The 16,803-nt window shown below is 44.9% G+C and overlaps 1 protein-coding gene across 1 annotated transcript in view; it reads left to right on the top strand.

Moving 5' to 3' along the window:
• The window catches only part of BCL9 (BCL9 transcription coactivator), a 231,202-nt gene that overhangs the window by 19,907 nt on the left and 194,492 nt on the right, over positions 1-16,803 (top strand). The window lies entirely within an intron of this gene.

The raw sequence follows: 16,803 nt of genomic DNA, 5'->3' as shown, positions 1-16,803 counted from the left end.
TGTCACCACAGATACAGCGCACTTTGTCAGCACAGATGCAGCTAGTCCATGCTACTCTGTATCCGTGATTTGGTCTCTGCGCCATTTACAGAAGACTAGCTCTCGTGGAGGCCTAAGGGACGAAAAAAGAGACGGACCCTGGGTGGCAATGAAAGCAGCTGCCACCCGGGCTCCGTTTCTTGTAATGGAGGCGGAGACAGTTCATTAGTGCCGACCCCAGACCTCTAGCGGCGGCTCTGGCAAAAAATCGCGAAAATGACAATTTCCCATGAGTAACATGGTAAGACTGGGACAAAAGTCTAAATATCGGGAATGTCCCGGGAAATTCGGGACTGTTGGCAATATTATGTCGTTTTATTATAGTTGTAATCATTTTCCTAGCTTATATGTCTGTTTATATTATTTGTTTGAGAAGTTTTTTGCGGGTATAAGTGATAACTCGATTCTTTTACTATTTACGCGTTTTTTTTACAATCACATTGGAATTCACGTTATAACCTGTGAAATATGTTTTTTGTTACTGCTCATCATTATTTCAAGGTCAACCGTATGTTTATGAACGCACTCTGTGGGGGAGGAACATAAGATGGAATTTAAAAAGCCTGTTTCTTATTTTTGATGGCCTTATTAGGTTTAAACTTGGAACCGCTTTTATTCTTCCCCTTCAGGTGTTTTCTATATTGGTATTCCCAAGATCTGATCGTGCGGGAGGAGTTTCTTTCTCTAAGATCATCCCAATTTTCGATTGGTTAATTGTCTATTTCTTGTTCCCATATATACACACGATCAGATTTTGTTCATTTAGCTATGAGTAAGCACCATGGTCTGGTGTGAAACGCGTTAACTGCCTGTCCTTGTCCCTTTTGTATATGAAGTTACTGTATTGGATTTTATTACAACAATAAAGATGCCTTCAGCAGTGTGCGGCCCTCCAGGATTCTTTTTCTTCTCCCATGTTGGCAACTATGGGTTTGCTACTCTGACAAAACTCCTTCAGTCAGAAGGCCATCTTACTACACCCAGCTATGTCTTGAATTTCAGAGTAATTATAGCAATAAAGTGAGCGTATAGAAATAAATATAGTATATTGACATCTGTGCTGCTGTTTTGATGTTACATTTTGAAAAGAAGCTGGACGCCAGCAGTAGGAAGGTGGCGGAGGCCATGTTGGTACACCCCGCACTGGTCAGCGCTAAACCTTTAGACTTTCAAAATCAAACATTCAAACAGCATCACAGATGTCAATATATTATATGTTGTACTTAGCTGAGAAAACCCCATCCCCCTCCTCCAGATTAAAGACCATTATGACCATTTATGACATCATTTTGGGCTAGGCCAGAAATCAGGAAACAACTGAAGAAATGTTAAAAAAAAAAAGGTTTAAAATAAATAAATATAATATACTTTCTTATCTGTTTATTCATGCTTTAACCACTTGCGCAGTGCGGCCGTTCTTCACCAGATCACGTACCTAGTACATGATCCATGCCTGGGGGTAAAGAGCGTGCCCCCGCTGCCCCGCCTGTGCTGCAATTTGGCTGCAACACCAACCAATCTGCGGGTGGTGGCCGCTGATTGGTCGATGGCACCCGCTAATCGGCTCGGAACATTACCGAAGAGAGCCTTGTCTAGGTAAACAAACACAGGGCTCTCTTCTGACCTCAGCAATGTCCTGTTTTTTTCTTCCTACAAAGTACATTGCTTAGTAAAAATAGCACACACAGTAACAAATGTTGGCCACACATTTAACCCTTTGACCACCCCTGATGTTAACCTCTTAACAGCCAGTGTCTTTAGTACAGTGACAGTGCATATTTTTAGCACTGACCACTGTATTGGTGTCACTGGTTCCCAAAAAAGGGTCAGTGTCTGATTTGTCTGCCGCAATATCTATATATATAGATATATAAGTCGCTGATCGCTGCCATTATTAGTAAAAAATAAATAAAAAACTATATATATATATATATATATATATATATATATATATATATATATATATATATATATATATATATATATTTTTTTTTTTTTTTTATATATATATCATAGTTTGTAGGCGCTATAACTAATCAATATACGCTTATTGCGATTTATTTTTACCAAAAATATGTAGCAGAATACATTTTGGCCTAAATTGATGAAGAAATTAGATTTTTTTTTTATTATTATTTATTTATTGGCTATGTTTATAAGCAGAAAGTAAAAAAATATTGTTTTTTGTTCTTTCGTTTTGTTCTGTATTTTTTTCTTTATAGAGCAAAAAATAAAAAACGCAGAGATGATCAAATACCATCAAAAGAAAGCTCTATTTATGAAAAAAAAGGACATACGTTTTATTTGGGTACCCTGGAATTACAACCCTCGGCCCAGGGAACCACAGGCTGTAGACAGTGCTACTGTTTACATTTGAGAGTCCTCAGCACCTTCTCACAACAGAGGAAGGGTGTCAGAATCAGAATCCCCTGCTAATAGCCACCAGCAAGTGATCCTGGTCCTGACACCCTTTCTCTATTTTGAGAAGAAACTATATACAGCCTGTGGCAGAGGGTTTTAATTCCAGTATCCACCAGCAAGTGTTTCCCAGCAGCCAACAGACCTCAGTAATCAGTTTCCACCTGATGCTGGCTGCTGGGAGGGTATTTAGATCCTTACCTATTAAGTTCCCCTCATTCCAGTATTTTCTTGTTGCTAGATTCTGTTCTAGATCGGAGGTCTACAAACTGCGGCCCGAGGACCAGAGATGGCCCTTTGCTAACCTTTTAGCCGGCCCTTGGGGCACCATTCCTGCCAATGATACAAGGCACTATTCCTCCCACTGACAACAACGGGGAACGATTTCCTCTACAGATACCGATAATAGGGTACTATTACTCCAACTAATACCAATGAGGGGGCACTACTCCTCCTCCTACTGACCACAAACACTGAAGTCATGCTTATTCTCACTAATGCTGGGCCTGGGACATTTTCTATCCTCACTCAGTGGGGACAATCCGACCCCTAAAGTCTGAAGGACAGTAAGCTGAAAAGTTTGATTGGGAAAAAGATTCCTGGCCTAGATCCTTCTTTTGCTTCCTGCCCTGTTCCCTGCTGCCTTGTACCTGCTCCCTCCTGATCCCAGTTTTGTTTCCCCAATTCCCATCTTCTCCCTTCACCTCCAGTTTTTCCTGCGTTTGCGTTCCCCATTTTGTATATATTGTATATAGTTAGTTGATAGGTCTTCTGTTTGTTCATTATTAGGTATTCTCTCACTGTGTGCTGCAGTTTGGAAGGATTTTGTTTCATGGTAAATACACAGTCTGGTCGCAGTTTCCGGAGTGTAGCCACACAGATCTGGCCATCTCTGCTGCTGATTCCTGACAAAGGGGAGGGAAAACGATCTTATCAATCAAGGATTTGGAGAATGAAGAGTAGACTGCATCAGATTTAATTTGATTTATATTACGTGGGATTGTTTTTTTCCTTTTCCAACCGTTCACTTGTGTGTTATTGCACAATATGCTGCATGCTAACGTGCATGCTAACATGCATAACGTGCATGATTCCAAAGACATGCAGGTAGGTTAATTGGCTTCTGTCCCAAATTGGCCCTAGTATATGAATGGGGACCTTGGATTGTGGGCTCCTTGAGGGTAGGGACCGATGTGAGTGTGCAATGTACAGGGATAGGGATCAACCTTACTAACTATGTAACTATGACATTAAGGCAGCCCGTTCATAATGCCAATGCTTGTCAGCAGCCCATAAAACGCACATGGCCTTTTGGGGGCAACAGCTTACCGTTGGTCACTACTGCATGGTACATTGGGCAGCAATTCACAATGAATAAAACCTCAATGCCCCACACTAGGACATGTGTTACCATACATTACCACAACGCAAAAGTTTGACTGGGTCTTTAACCACTTGCCAACCAGTCATGTACCTGGCACGTCACTGGACTTCAAGTGGTTATACCGGGATGATACCATCATCTGGTACTGGTTTTTAGAGCCAACAGCCGTCCATTGGATTTCCCAAACAATCAGCCAGCGCTTCCAACTGCTGATCACACAGCTGATCGACTCTGTGATATAGTAACCCAGAAGAAGTGATCTTACATCACTTCTGGTTTACCCGGGTGTAAATAGCGCCATTTAAAAAAATCCACAGAATTTGATCACACCGATCTTGTTGTGATCAAAAGCTTTTAAGGTCTCTAAGACCCCAGATCTCTTCATAAAGAGTACTTGTCACGTGCCTAGTGCTGTCACAAGGGATGTTTACATTCCTTTTGAAAGCAATAAAAGTGATATAAAAAAAAATATTAATTTGACATTGTAAAAAAAAAAAAAGCCCGGTCTTAATGGCTGGAAGTTCACACCTGATACTACATGAACACTACAGCTTTTAGAGCGCAATAGAAAAGGCTGGACCCACATAGTTAAACTCTTGTGCATCTTTTTTTAACCTTTTTTTTAATCAGCGGAAACCCTTAAAATAGTTTCTAGAAATAGAATAGATTTTTTTTAGCAACCCTTGATAAAACCAGTTCATTTCGGGCAGGTTAGAAAAATGGTGCCTTTGCAATGTTGGTCAGATTGCCCTCCTTACCATCCAGATAGCAAGCAATTGAGCTGCAAGTTTAAAAATGACTTGCTAAGCTGTTGCTAGACTTGCCAGGCTTCACAAGTTTGTTGCACAATTGCAGCAAGTTTGCATTGCATGACTCCAGATCAACTTTCTTTGCAAACATTTTGCAAGCCTGCTGCAAGTTCTGGTTCAGTTATGTTGTGCAATAGTCATCCCACCACAGGGGCACTGTGACTTGTAGAGCTCTTGCTGTAGACTCACTTCAGAAACTTTGCTCTGGCTAGAGACTTGCCACGCACATTTGCTACGAATTGGCAAAGTGCCAACTAGAACTTAGTGCTCTGCAAGTGTACAACTTGCCAGTGAAAATGGGCAACAAGCTAAAGCGGTGTTCTGCTTAAAAAAATAAAAAATAAAAGTCAGCAGCTACAAATACTGCAGCTGCTGACTTTTAATAATTGGACACTTACCTGTCCCAGGGTCCAGTGATGCGGGGGATCGAAGCCCCGCTCGTCTCCCCCTCCACTCGGCGGTGCCAGCATTTTAACTGTGGGCGCTCAGGCGCCAAAAGGAGGCAGACTACGAGGGACCCCCTAGCAACAGGCATTTAGAGGTGAGTAAAAAGCAAAACAAAATGTCTCCAATTTTTTTTTTTACATTTTTTTAAGCACATTAATAATTATTTTTTATTTGGGGTGGAACTCCACTCTAACAAGACTGAACCCTTGTACACACAGTTGGAGATTCCGACAACCAAATCCGTCTGATTTTGTCCGTCGGATCTTGTCCGAAACTGTTGCATACACACGGTCGGACAAAGTTGTCGAAAAATCCGATCTTTCAGAACGTAATGACATAATTTCATTACGATGGGACTACGTTCAGGCTAGTAGCCAATAGCTTTGATGTAGGAATATGTCCAATCGGACCAGTTTGTCGGAAAATATTTCCAGCAAGTTGGAAAATTTGGTCCGACGGAATCAGTCCGACGCAGACGACACACAGCCGGATTATCCGACAACACGGTCCGATAGGACACATTCCAACGGATTCTCCGACCGTGTGTGCAAGGGCTTACAATTCAACGCTGCCACGAATTTGTGTCAAGTTATCCTTGCTATCTGGGCAATAGCTAAAAACATCATTGGAGTCATGCCACTGGTTCTGCCAAGTGCTATTGGCCCCCAAAGCTATGTAGGCGCCTTAAAATGGGAGGTCAATCAACCATAGCTCAAGGAACCCCTAAAAACCTCTGAAGGAACCCTGGGATTCCCTGGTTGGGAATGGCTGCTCTATTGCATCAGACCTGAGTGTCTGAGGGCCCATAGAGTACAATATCTGTAAGTTAATAACATAAAGGACTGTATGTTGAGGACATTCTGCTGTACAGCCTGGGGTAGGGAGGCAAGTACTTAGAAGACTAACACCAAGGAGTAAATAAATACCGATATACTGTATAAATAAATACAAATAAGTTAATTGATTTTATAAATGTATTGGAAAAGGCCCGTATTTAACATTTTAAATGAAACTCAAATTTGCAGTTTTTTTATTTTTATTTTTTTTACAACATATGGCACGTTGCAGTGTCCAGGTTCACATGACCTAGTTTTCATAGATCCCTGCGGAGGAATCCACTAAGAACACGCTCCGTTCCTTTTTTAAACTCTTGACAGGCCTTGAACAACGCTTGTTCTATTTCTGGTCCATCAAATGTTTGATAACAGTCTTAAGCAGTCAGCTACTAAGTACCAACCTCAAAAGGGTCTTTATTTTATTTTTTCAATTTTACAGTGAGTTTCATAGAAGTTGTGAAACATTCTAGTTATTGTCAGGATGAAAAAAATTAAATAAAAAGACATTCGTCGTTTGAATTTAGCCTTACAAAATGCATTCTCATGAGACAGTATAACCATGGGGGTTATGGCTGACTGAAGGAATCAAAAAGCTCTCCAACTGAATCTACGTAGGACAGTAGAGCCTTCTTAGAACAGAAGATATCCTCATTTCTCATTCTAACACATATCCCAACAATAAGAGGATAATTCCTCATTTTAGAACGGTGGGAAGAACCATGCAACTCATTCCTTTATGACCCAACAGCCAAATGCACATTCGGAACCACTGGTTCAAACATAGCCTAATATATAATTATAGGGCCATTTATACCAAACTGTATACAGATGTTTCGGGCTATTTGGTCATCTTCAGTGCAGTTTATAGAAACCACGGGTTCTATGGAGAAGGACCGTGGGTTCTATGGAGAAGGACCGCGGGTTCTATGGAGAAGGACCGCGGGTTCTATGGAGAAGGACCGTGGGTTCTATGGAGAAGGACCGCGGGTTCTATGGAGAAGGACCGCGGGTTCTATGGAGAAGGACCTCGGGGTCTATGGAGAAGGACCGCGGGTTCTATGGAGAAGGACCGCGGGTTCTATGGAGAAGGACCGCGGGTTCTATGTAGAAGGACCGCGGGTTCTATGTAGAAGGACCGCGGGTTCTATGGAGAAGGACCGTGGGTTCTATGGAGAAGGACCGCGGGTTCTATGGAGAAGGACCACGGATTCTATGGAGAAGGACCACGGCTTCTATGGAGAAGGCTTAGGATCCAACAAGACAGTATAAAGGCCCATGCACACAGTCAAATGGTTTTTAGTAGGGATGAGCTGCTGGTTCAGTCTGAGCCCATGTTGATACTGAAATATTCCTGTTTAGAGGTTCTGCAAACGGTCAAACCAAAATGGTGTTGGGCCGGCTCTGGCATGGATCATGGGGTCCCCATGCAAAAAAAAAAAAAAAAAAAGTGTAAGGTCTCCCAAAAACCCACATCGGGCCCTTGTACAAGCATGCAGCCCAGCTGGCCAGGAAATAAAGGGGGGGGGAGCTTGCATCCCTCCCAGGGGCGGACTGACAACTCATGGGGCCCCCGGGCAATAGGAGATTATGGGCCCCCCAGGCAATTATAGATTATGGGGCCACACAGTATACACATACAGTATGCAATCACACAGTATACACATACATGTACACACAGTATACACAGACATGTTTCTATGGGCTGAGAAGGTACTGGAGAGTTGGGGCAGCTATAATCTTGGGATTTTTAGACCAAAAGAATATCGGTAAGGGACATTTCAGAAACAGATGTAAAAAAAAAAAAAAACACAGATTTTTACATACTGTCCCTGGTTTTACTGAGGCTGGCAACCCTGATGGGGCCCCCTAGTGGCCCGGGCCCTCAGGCAGTGCCCGAGTAGCCAAATGGTCAGTCCGCCCCTGATCCCTCCCCCCCTTCATACTGGGAAACCCACTGTGTGAAAAAGCAAAAGGGCACATCACTTTGCTTTCCTGCAATGCGCCTCTAGGGGCTAGGCCTTTTGGCTAAGTCCGGGGCAGATTTTGTTACCAGATCTCAGGGCCTGGCCAGGTACCGGCAGTATTTATTTAATTTATTTTTCGTCTCACATGTCACTTTGCACTTTTGTCTGTTTCTTTTCTCACTAAGATGGAGGGTGTAGGTCCTTGGGCCTACCCTGAAGTCTAGAGGGTGGATGTGTGGTCATTAGGTTCCTTCCTCTCCTAAAGTGGGAGGAAGGGCGGATGTCTCTCTTTGGGAGAGCCCATCACTTAGTACTCAGTGGTTAGCTTCGGCTAAGGAAGGAGAGGGGTCTGCCAGGCCTGTTGGCTAGGTGGACCAAATTGAACATTGCCCCCGTCAAGAGCCTTGGACAAGAGACACACCCTTAAAGTGTAACTAATCACAGGACCCTGTATTTACAATACCTGGTCTCCCACAGTACACAGAACATGAAATGCAATTATTTTGGTAAATATAAAATGCTAAATACCTTTACTCATCAGCAGTATATAGCAGTCTTGTGACTTCTATCAGTGTCCAGCGCACTGATTAACACTTGTAGGAGGGGATTTCATTCTCCTCTGATTGTCCAATGAGGCTGCAGGGCCCCTAACCTTCTGTCTGGACAGTGCTGATGGGCCCTGTGCTGATCACATGTACTCTCTCAAGGCTCTGTTCTATCAGCAGATAGATTGGGGACTGTGGAAGAGGGGGAGGATGAGAGAAGACAGGATCAAACAGCTTTTTTTTTACACAATGCATAGGATTATAGAATGATTTTACTTTTGTGGGTTTAGTAACACTTTAAGTGCACTTTTTTGTACCGTGTTTCCCAGAATATAAGACCTACCCTGAAAAATAAGACCTAGCATTATTTTCCAGCAGGGCTGGAATATAAGCCTACCCCGAAAATAAGCTCTAGTTTAAAATGCTTGTAAAATCCTATAATCCACTCTATTACAGTAGAATATAATGTACAATGTGTGCGTTTCTGTAATATAATTGTGGGGAGGAGAGTTCCGGCGGGTCACAGAAGCGTAACGCGGTGCTATAACGAAGGTATTTGGTGCAATTATATTACAGAAACGCACACATTGTACATTATATACTACTGTAATAGAGTGGATTATAGGATTTTACAAGCATTTTAACTCGGTTCACACTGGGGATTCCTGTCAGGCAGGGAGAGAGAGGGGGAGAAAATATGGCACATCAGATGGTAAGACCTACCCCGAAAAAAAGCCCTACTGTGTCTTTTACTAACAAAATTAATATAAGACCCAGGCTTATTTTCGGGGAAACACGGTACACGTAGGTGTTTTTGTTTTTTGTGCACCACCGCTGATATAAAATAAAGTAGGCCACATGCCCTCTACATGGGGGTTACCTTGCCAAGAGGTATCTCCCTGGCAAAGCATTGTGTCCCATGGTTAATGGGGACAAGGGCCTGTTCTCCACAACCCAGGCCTGGTGGTTGTGGGGGGTCTGGGGGACTTAACAAAATCTGGACAAGCCTCAAAACACCACCCCTCAACTCATTCACAAACAAATAAGTAAACAGTAAATAAACACAGTGATACTTTTTGACAAGTCCTTTAATTAAAGAAAAAAAAAATAATAATCCCACGATGTACAGTAAATCCACCGCCATATACTTTGTCTAGTGATGCAGATCCACGTCAGTCATGATGAATGATGTCCGGTAAAAGAACAAATGTCTCATGGACACGATCACCAGATAAAATGAATACAGTGACCACCGCTGATAAATAAAAATAAAAATATTTATTTTTATAAATGAAAAAATAAATTAGGCCACATGCCCTCTACACAAGGACAAGGGCCTCTTCTTCACAACCCTGGCCTGGTGGTTGTGGGGTGTCTGGGGGACTTAACAAAATCTGGACAAGCCTCAAAACACCACCCCTCAACTCATTCCCAAACAAATAAGTAAACAGTAAATAAACACAGTGATACTTTTTAACACGTCCTTTAATTAAAGAAAAAAAAAAAAACCCCACGATGTACAGTAAATCCACCGCTATATACTTTGTCCAGCGATGCAGATCCACATCAGTCATGATTAACGATGTCCGGTAAAAGAAAGAATGTCTCATGGACACGATCACCAGATAAAATGAATACAGTGACCACCGCTGATAAATAAAAATAAAAATAAAAATATTTATTTTTATAAATGAAAAAATAAATTAGACCACATGCCCTCTACACAAAGACAGGGGCCTCTTCTCCACAACCCTGGCCTGGTGGTTGTGGGGGGTCTGGGGAAACTTAACAAAATCTGGACGCGCCTCAAAACACCACCCCTCAACTCATTCATAAACAAATAAGTAAACAGTAAATAAACACAGTGATACTTTTTGACAAGTCCTTTAATTAAAGAAAAAAATAATAATAATCCCACGATGTATAGTAAATCCACCGCCATATACTTTGTCCAGCGATGCAGATCCACGTCAGTCATGATGAATGATGTCCCGTAAAAAAGAAAAAATGTCTCATGGACATGATCACCAGATAAAATGAATACAGTGACCACCGCTGATACAAAATAAATTAGGCCACATGCCCTCTACATGAGGACAAGGGCCTCTTCTCCACAACCCTGGCCCGGTGGTTGTGGGGGGTCTGGGGAAACGTAACAAAATCTGGACGCGCCTCAAAACACCACCCCTCAACTCATTCACAAACAAATAAGTAAACAGTAAATAAACACAGTGATACTTTTTGACAAGTCCTTTAATTAAAGAAAAAAATAATAAAAATCCCATGATGTATAGTAAATCCACCGTCATACACTTTGTCCAGCGATGCAGATCCACGTCAGTCATGATGAATGATATCCGGTAAAAGAAAAAATGTCTCATGGACACGATCACCAGATAAAGTGAATACAGTGACCACATCGGAGGTGATATAGTTAATTTTTTTGTTTTTGCAGTCCATACTGCTTTAAGCAAGCATGCAAAAGTCCCACCAAAAATGTTGACGTCCCAGTATTAGCTGCATGCTGGTTCCTTGGAAGTGCCGGAATGGACAATGTAAGAGCAGGACTGAGTTCCCGTTCTCTGCTGTTGATTGAGGCGGTAGAAGAGGTTCCGAGCGCCTGTTGTTCACATGTGGTGTGACTTCCCTGGCTCAGCCGACTTTTTCACACCAGAAGAGAGGGCAGCGCGTACTCTTCCCCTGGGCTAAAAACAGCGAGCGCACAGTGGCCGTAATGAGCCGCAGCTGGGGAAAGGCTGAGCTATCTGAGATGCCTCGTGTTTTTATATATCTCAGTGTAAATCTGCAGATCTAAATAGTATCAGGGGGGAACGCTCTTTAACAGCGGCGTCATTTTGTTCATATGAAGCCGGACAAAGCCGTTTCAAGTAAAACTGTTCTTTTAGAGGATAATAGGACTTATTTAAAGCTGAAATCCAAGCGGGTATAGGAGATACTAATTAACTCTAATTCCTAATTCTCTTAAGTAAGCCTTAGATCTTACAGCTAATGTAAGTACCTGAATTTGTCTTCATACGCTATATTACCAAAAGTATTGGGACACCTGCCTTTACACGCACATGAACTTTAAAGAGGAAGTAAACCCTGATGAGTTTACTTCCTCTTTCATTCCCTGCAAAGGCAAAGCATAATGGACTACTATGCATCGCATAGTAGCCCATTATGTGTCACTTACCTGACACAGGAGCCAGCGAAGTCACTGCTGTCCCCTGTAGTCCGGCGCATCCATCTTCTCGGTGGGTCTCGCAGCTCCGCCGCTGTCATTCGGCGAAGCCGCGATGACGTCACTCCCGCGCATGCGCACGGGAGCCGAGTCGCGCGGCATCTTCGTTATCGAGAATGCCACGCTCAGTGCGCTCAGTGCGCCTGTGCACCGCTGTCTACGGCGCATGCACCGTAGACAGCGGTGCCCGTCTTCGGGCAAATATCTCCTGAACCGTATAGGTTTGGGAGATATTTCTTGGACCTACAGGTAAGCCTTAATCTAGGCTTACCTGTAGGTCAAAGTGGTTTGTAAGGGTTTACAACCACTTTAATGGCATCCCACTCTTATGCACACACGGTACACGGTACTCATGTACACACGGTCGGAAATGATGACGGAAAAGGTCCAATCGGATTATGTTGTCGGAAAATTCGATCGTGTGTGGGCTGTATGGGGCTTTTTCCGTCGGAAATCCCGACGGAAAAAGTTTGAGAGCTGGATCTAAAATTTTCCAACAGCAAAATCCGATCGGACTTTTTCTGATCGTTTGTAGAGAATTCCGTCGGACAAAGTGCCACGCATGCTCAGATTAAATCACAAGTCCAAAGCTATTGGCTACTAGCCTCTACGTAGTCCTGTTGTACGCAATTAACGTCACCACGTTCCGAACGATCGGATTTTCCGACAACTTTTTCTGACCGTGTGTATGCAACACAAGTTTTGGACAAAATCCTGATGGATTTTGTGGTCGGAATGTCCAACCGTGAGTACAGGGCATTAGTCCGTAGCATTCAGTATTGAGTTGGCCCACCCTTTGCAGCTTTAACAGCTTCAATTCTTCTGGGAGGGCTGGCAACAAGGCTTAGGAGTGTGTCTATGGGAATGGTTGACCATTCTAACAGAAGCGCATTTGTGAGGTCAGGCACGGATGTTGGATGACAAAGCCTGGCTTGCAGTCTCTGTACATGCCAGTCAGCCCGGGCTCACACTATAACCCTGCTGCGAAACGCACAGGAGCACTGTGCGTCCCTGTTCCCCGTTTCAGGGATGAATCAGGGCCGATTCTATGCCTGAATTCGGCCCTGAAACGGAGCCAAAGACTCACGCGTCTTTTCTGCAGTGTGCTCCGCAACTGCCCCGGAGATATGTGAACCGGCTCCATAGGGAGCCAGTCACATTCTCCTACTATGTGAATTAGATGCGGAGAAAAGCACATCTAATTCGCATAGGTGTGAACGGGGGCTCAAGTTCCTCCACCCCAAACTCACTCATTCGTGTCTTTATGGTCATGTAGGAGCAGGAAGGGGCCATCCCAAAACTGTTCCCACAAAGTTGGGAGCATGAAATTGGCCAAAATGTCTTGGTATGCTGATGCCTTAAGAGTTCCCTTCACTGGAACTAAGGGGCCAAGCCCAACCCCTGAAAAGCAACCCCACACCATAATCTCCCCTCCACCAAATGATTTGGATTAGTGCACAAAGCAAGATCCATAAAGACATGGATAGGTGAGTTTGGGGTGGAGGAACTTGACTGGCTTGTAGAGGGTCCTGACCTCAACCCGATAAAACACCTTTGGGATAAATTAGAGTGGAGACTGCAAGCCAGGCCTTCTCGTCTCACATCAGTGCCTGACCTCACATTTGAGGTCTTTGACCATTCTTCCGTTCCTGGAAGAATGGTCAAACATTCCTGTAGACACACTCCTAAACCTTGTGGACGGCCTTCCCAGAAGAGTTGAAGCTGTTATAGCTACATAGGGTGAGCCATCTCAATATTGAACCCTACGGACTAAGACTGAGATGCCATTGAAGTTCATGTGCGTGTAAAGGCCGGCGTCCCAATACTTTTAGTAATATAGTATATTATTTTCATGTAATCTCCTAAAAAGTCGTATTCAGACTGAGAGAGAAAGAGCAGGCAGTAGTAGCCAATCAGGCATTGCTAGAGTGGAATGGGGAACATTCTCATTTAATGAGAGAACAGAGAGACCTCATCAGTGCACTGCTTCTCCTTCAGTTAGGGGGCTTTAGGGCTCAGGCTGTGCTCCTTAGTAGAGTAGCCTAGAACAGTAGACTGTGTTGGGTTCTTGATCGAGCTACTGCTCCTGCAATGGAGATTAAACTGGAATTCCAGCTTAACCCTAACTACCCTTAAAAATGTCCCTCCCCCTCTAACGCTTATGCTTACTAACCTGTGTAAGAAAGGTGTATATACTTTCTTGTTTCGACCCGCCCCAGTCTGGTCATGTGATCCCCTGTGCCAGCCAGCGGTGGCAGCAGGGGAGAGGAGAGAGCATTCCGTCAATGGCTGGTAAAGCCTGGAGTGGTGATCTTACACATAGGCCTCAATGGTCCATCCATTGTTGATGCTCCCTCCTCTCCCCTGCAGCCAAATTGGCTGACATATGTGAGCTTGATCACGTGACTGGACTGGAGCGGCCTGAAAATAATTAAGTATATGCTTTTTTCTTTCACAGGCTAGTAAGCAGAGGTGTTAGGAGTGGTGGATGGAGAGTAGTTGGGGTTAAGCTGGAATTCCACTTTCGGGATCTGGCCGTGATCCTTTGTAGAGCAGCTTTGATCAGTAGGCGAGCTGAACAGAATTACAAATCCTTTGGCAGGTTAAACAATTACCATTAATTCGATAATATTCAGCATGTTGCTTGTTTAACGAAGCTCTGTAACTTTCAGGGCAGAGTGACGGGTTTTCTTGCCAGTGTGCAACCCCTCCTCCCTCTTGACTCACTACCTACCCAATGCTTCACCTCCATTCCTGTGGGAGTCAAACCCTTTATAAGCTCTGTTTTATGTGGTGCTGGAGCTTACACAGGGTTGACATGGGTGTCTGCAGAACTTTTTTCAGGGGGGGGGCATAATTTTAGGGCCACCCATGCACCGCCCCTTTTTGACAATGTCATGATCACATTATCATGGTCAGAGACTGCAGACGTAGTCCAGTCCCTAAGATAAGTAATGGATAATGACCAACAGGCCCTCTTACCTACTTTTTGATAATTTTTTTTTAGGTTTGTTAGACCAATTAGCGCCCCCTACCAACCTTTCCAAATCCAGCGAAACTACAGCAGTGATCCCTCCGGCTGGACAATTGCTCACTCTGGGTTCCCCGGGGGTGACTCTGGTCAGTAGTGTAGCATGTCTGTATCCTGGTAATGGCTCCGTTATTCTCTCTCTGGTGGTGCTGGGCAGCGGGGCTCTCTCTGGTGGTGCTGGGCAGCGGGGCTCTCTTTCTCTCTCCGGTGGCACTGGGCAGCGTAGCTCTATCTCTGGTGGCAATGGGCAGCATGGTTCTATCTCTGGTGGCGCTGGGCAGCGTGGCTCTACCTCTGGTGGCACTGGGCAGCATGCCTGTCTCTCTCTCTCTCTGGTGGCGCTGGGCAACGTAGCTCTATCTCTGGTGGCGCTGGGCAGCGTGTCTCTCTCTATCTCTGGTGGCACTGGGCAGCGTGGCTCTATATCTGATGGCACTAGGCAGCGTGGCTCTATCTCTGGTGGCGCTGGGCAGCGTGGCTCTATCTCTGGTGGCGCTGGGCAGCATGTCTCTCTCTCTCTCTGGTGGCGCTGGCCAGCATGGCTGTATCACTGGTGGCACTGGGCAGCGTGTCTCTCTCTCTGGTGGTGCTGGGCAGCGTGGCTCTATCTCTGGCTTCCGCCCAGCACACTCCTCATTCTTTGTCCTGTAGCACTCTCTCCCTTAGCTTTTTTCCAGGCTGCAGTCTCTCAATCTCTCTCTTGATCGACCTGTAGCCTCCTCCCTGTGAAAAATGGGGCTGCCAATCTTTGGGACTACATGTCCCATGATGCTGTCCTCTCCTAGTCTCCTTTGATTGGCCCTCAGTTATGGCCAATAGGGAAGGAACAGAGCGGGCAGTAAGCTGAGCAGGGAACCTGGTGAGAGCCGCTGTCTCTTGTCCCTGACAGGAGAAAGGGGGGGGGGCAAGTGGGGGAAACCTCTGATAGCCCGCAGCTCGTCTTTCTCCTGTCACAGTGACGCAGAGTTCTCTGCTGGACTGAGCAGGGAAAGAAGCCCGCAGACACCCTACACTGATGGGGGGGCTTGACAACACCTTGATGGTGTTACCCCATTGGCAGGTGGCACCCGGGTGCGGGCTGCCCACACCCCGATAGCGAAGCAACTGTGCCAAATTTAAGATCTGATCCCTGATTCCAGGGGAGGGCATTTGACACCCCCTTGCCCCTACCTGCGGACGCCCATGAGGGTTGATGATGTCACCCTCTCCCTCACAAATCAGTTTGGGCTTGGTGATTGTCTACTCTGAGCACTGCATGCTGGGTGGCGGTCACATGTTCCCCCATACTGGGAAGTGCCGGGCATTCTGTAGAGGCTCTGACAAATCAACAGCAGAGGAACCTAGAGGAATGGTAGGTATAGGTGAATCAGGGGTGGGCTAGTAAGAGACCTGAATGGGCAAAATTACAAAATTGTGCAAAGTGCTAAAACCTATCAATTTAGAAGGTCCTTTCCAACTAGTACAATATGCTTAGGCTGGGGCTTTTGGATGTCCGTGACCCAGGAGGAGAGACCAACACCTACCCTTTCCAGTTCACAGTCAAGGTTCCGATGTCTCCTGAATTTCCCAAGTGAAAAATAGAGAGAGATAGGGAAAAGGGGGGGGGGGTAGAAGGAATAATAATGGGGGTAGTGGGAGAGAGAAAGAGAGGAGCGTGAGAGAGAAAGAGAGGAGCGTGAGAGATAAAGAGAGGAGCATGAGAGAGAAAGAGAGGAGCGTGAGAGGGAGAGGGAGAGAGAGACGGGGGGGGGGGGGGGGTAGATGGAAAGTGATGGAGTGAGAGGGATAGATAGAGGGAAAGAGAGGGGGATAGATAGACAGATATAGAGGAGCAGAGAGGGAGTGATGAAACAAGAAGAAGAAATAGAAAGAGAGGAAGTAAAGAAGGGCAAAGAGAGAAATATTGAAATAGAAGAGGAAGAAGAAGGGAGATGAGAGAGATGAAAGAGAAGGGGGAGAGAGATTAAAAGAGGAGGGAGAGAGCCAGAAAGAGAAGGTGGGGAGAGAGAGAGAAATGAAAAGAAAGGGGAGAGCGAGATGACAAGAGAAGGGGGATGAGAGAGGAAAAGAGAAGAGAAGGAAGGAG

This window comes from Lithobates pipiens, unplaced genomic scaffold, assembly GCF_037356315.1.
Source record: "Lithobates pipiens isolate NorthernLeopardFrog02 unplaced genomic scaffold, aLitPip1_a1.2 Scaffold_16, whole genome shotgun sequence".
NCBI lineage: Eukaryota > Metazoa > Chordata > Amphibia > Anura > Ranidae > Lithobates > Lithobates pipiens.
This window is presented reverse-complemented; position numbering and strand designations above follow the sequence as displayed.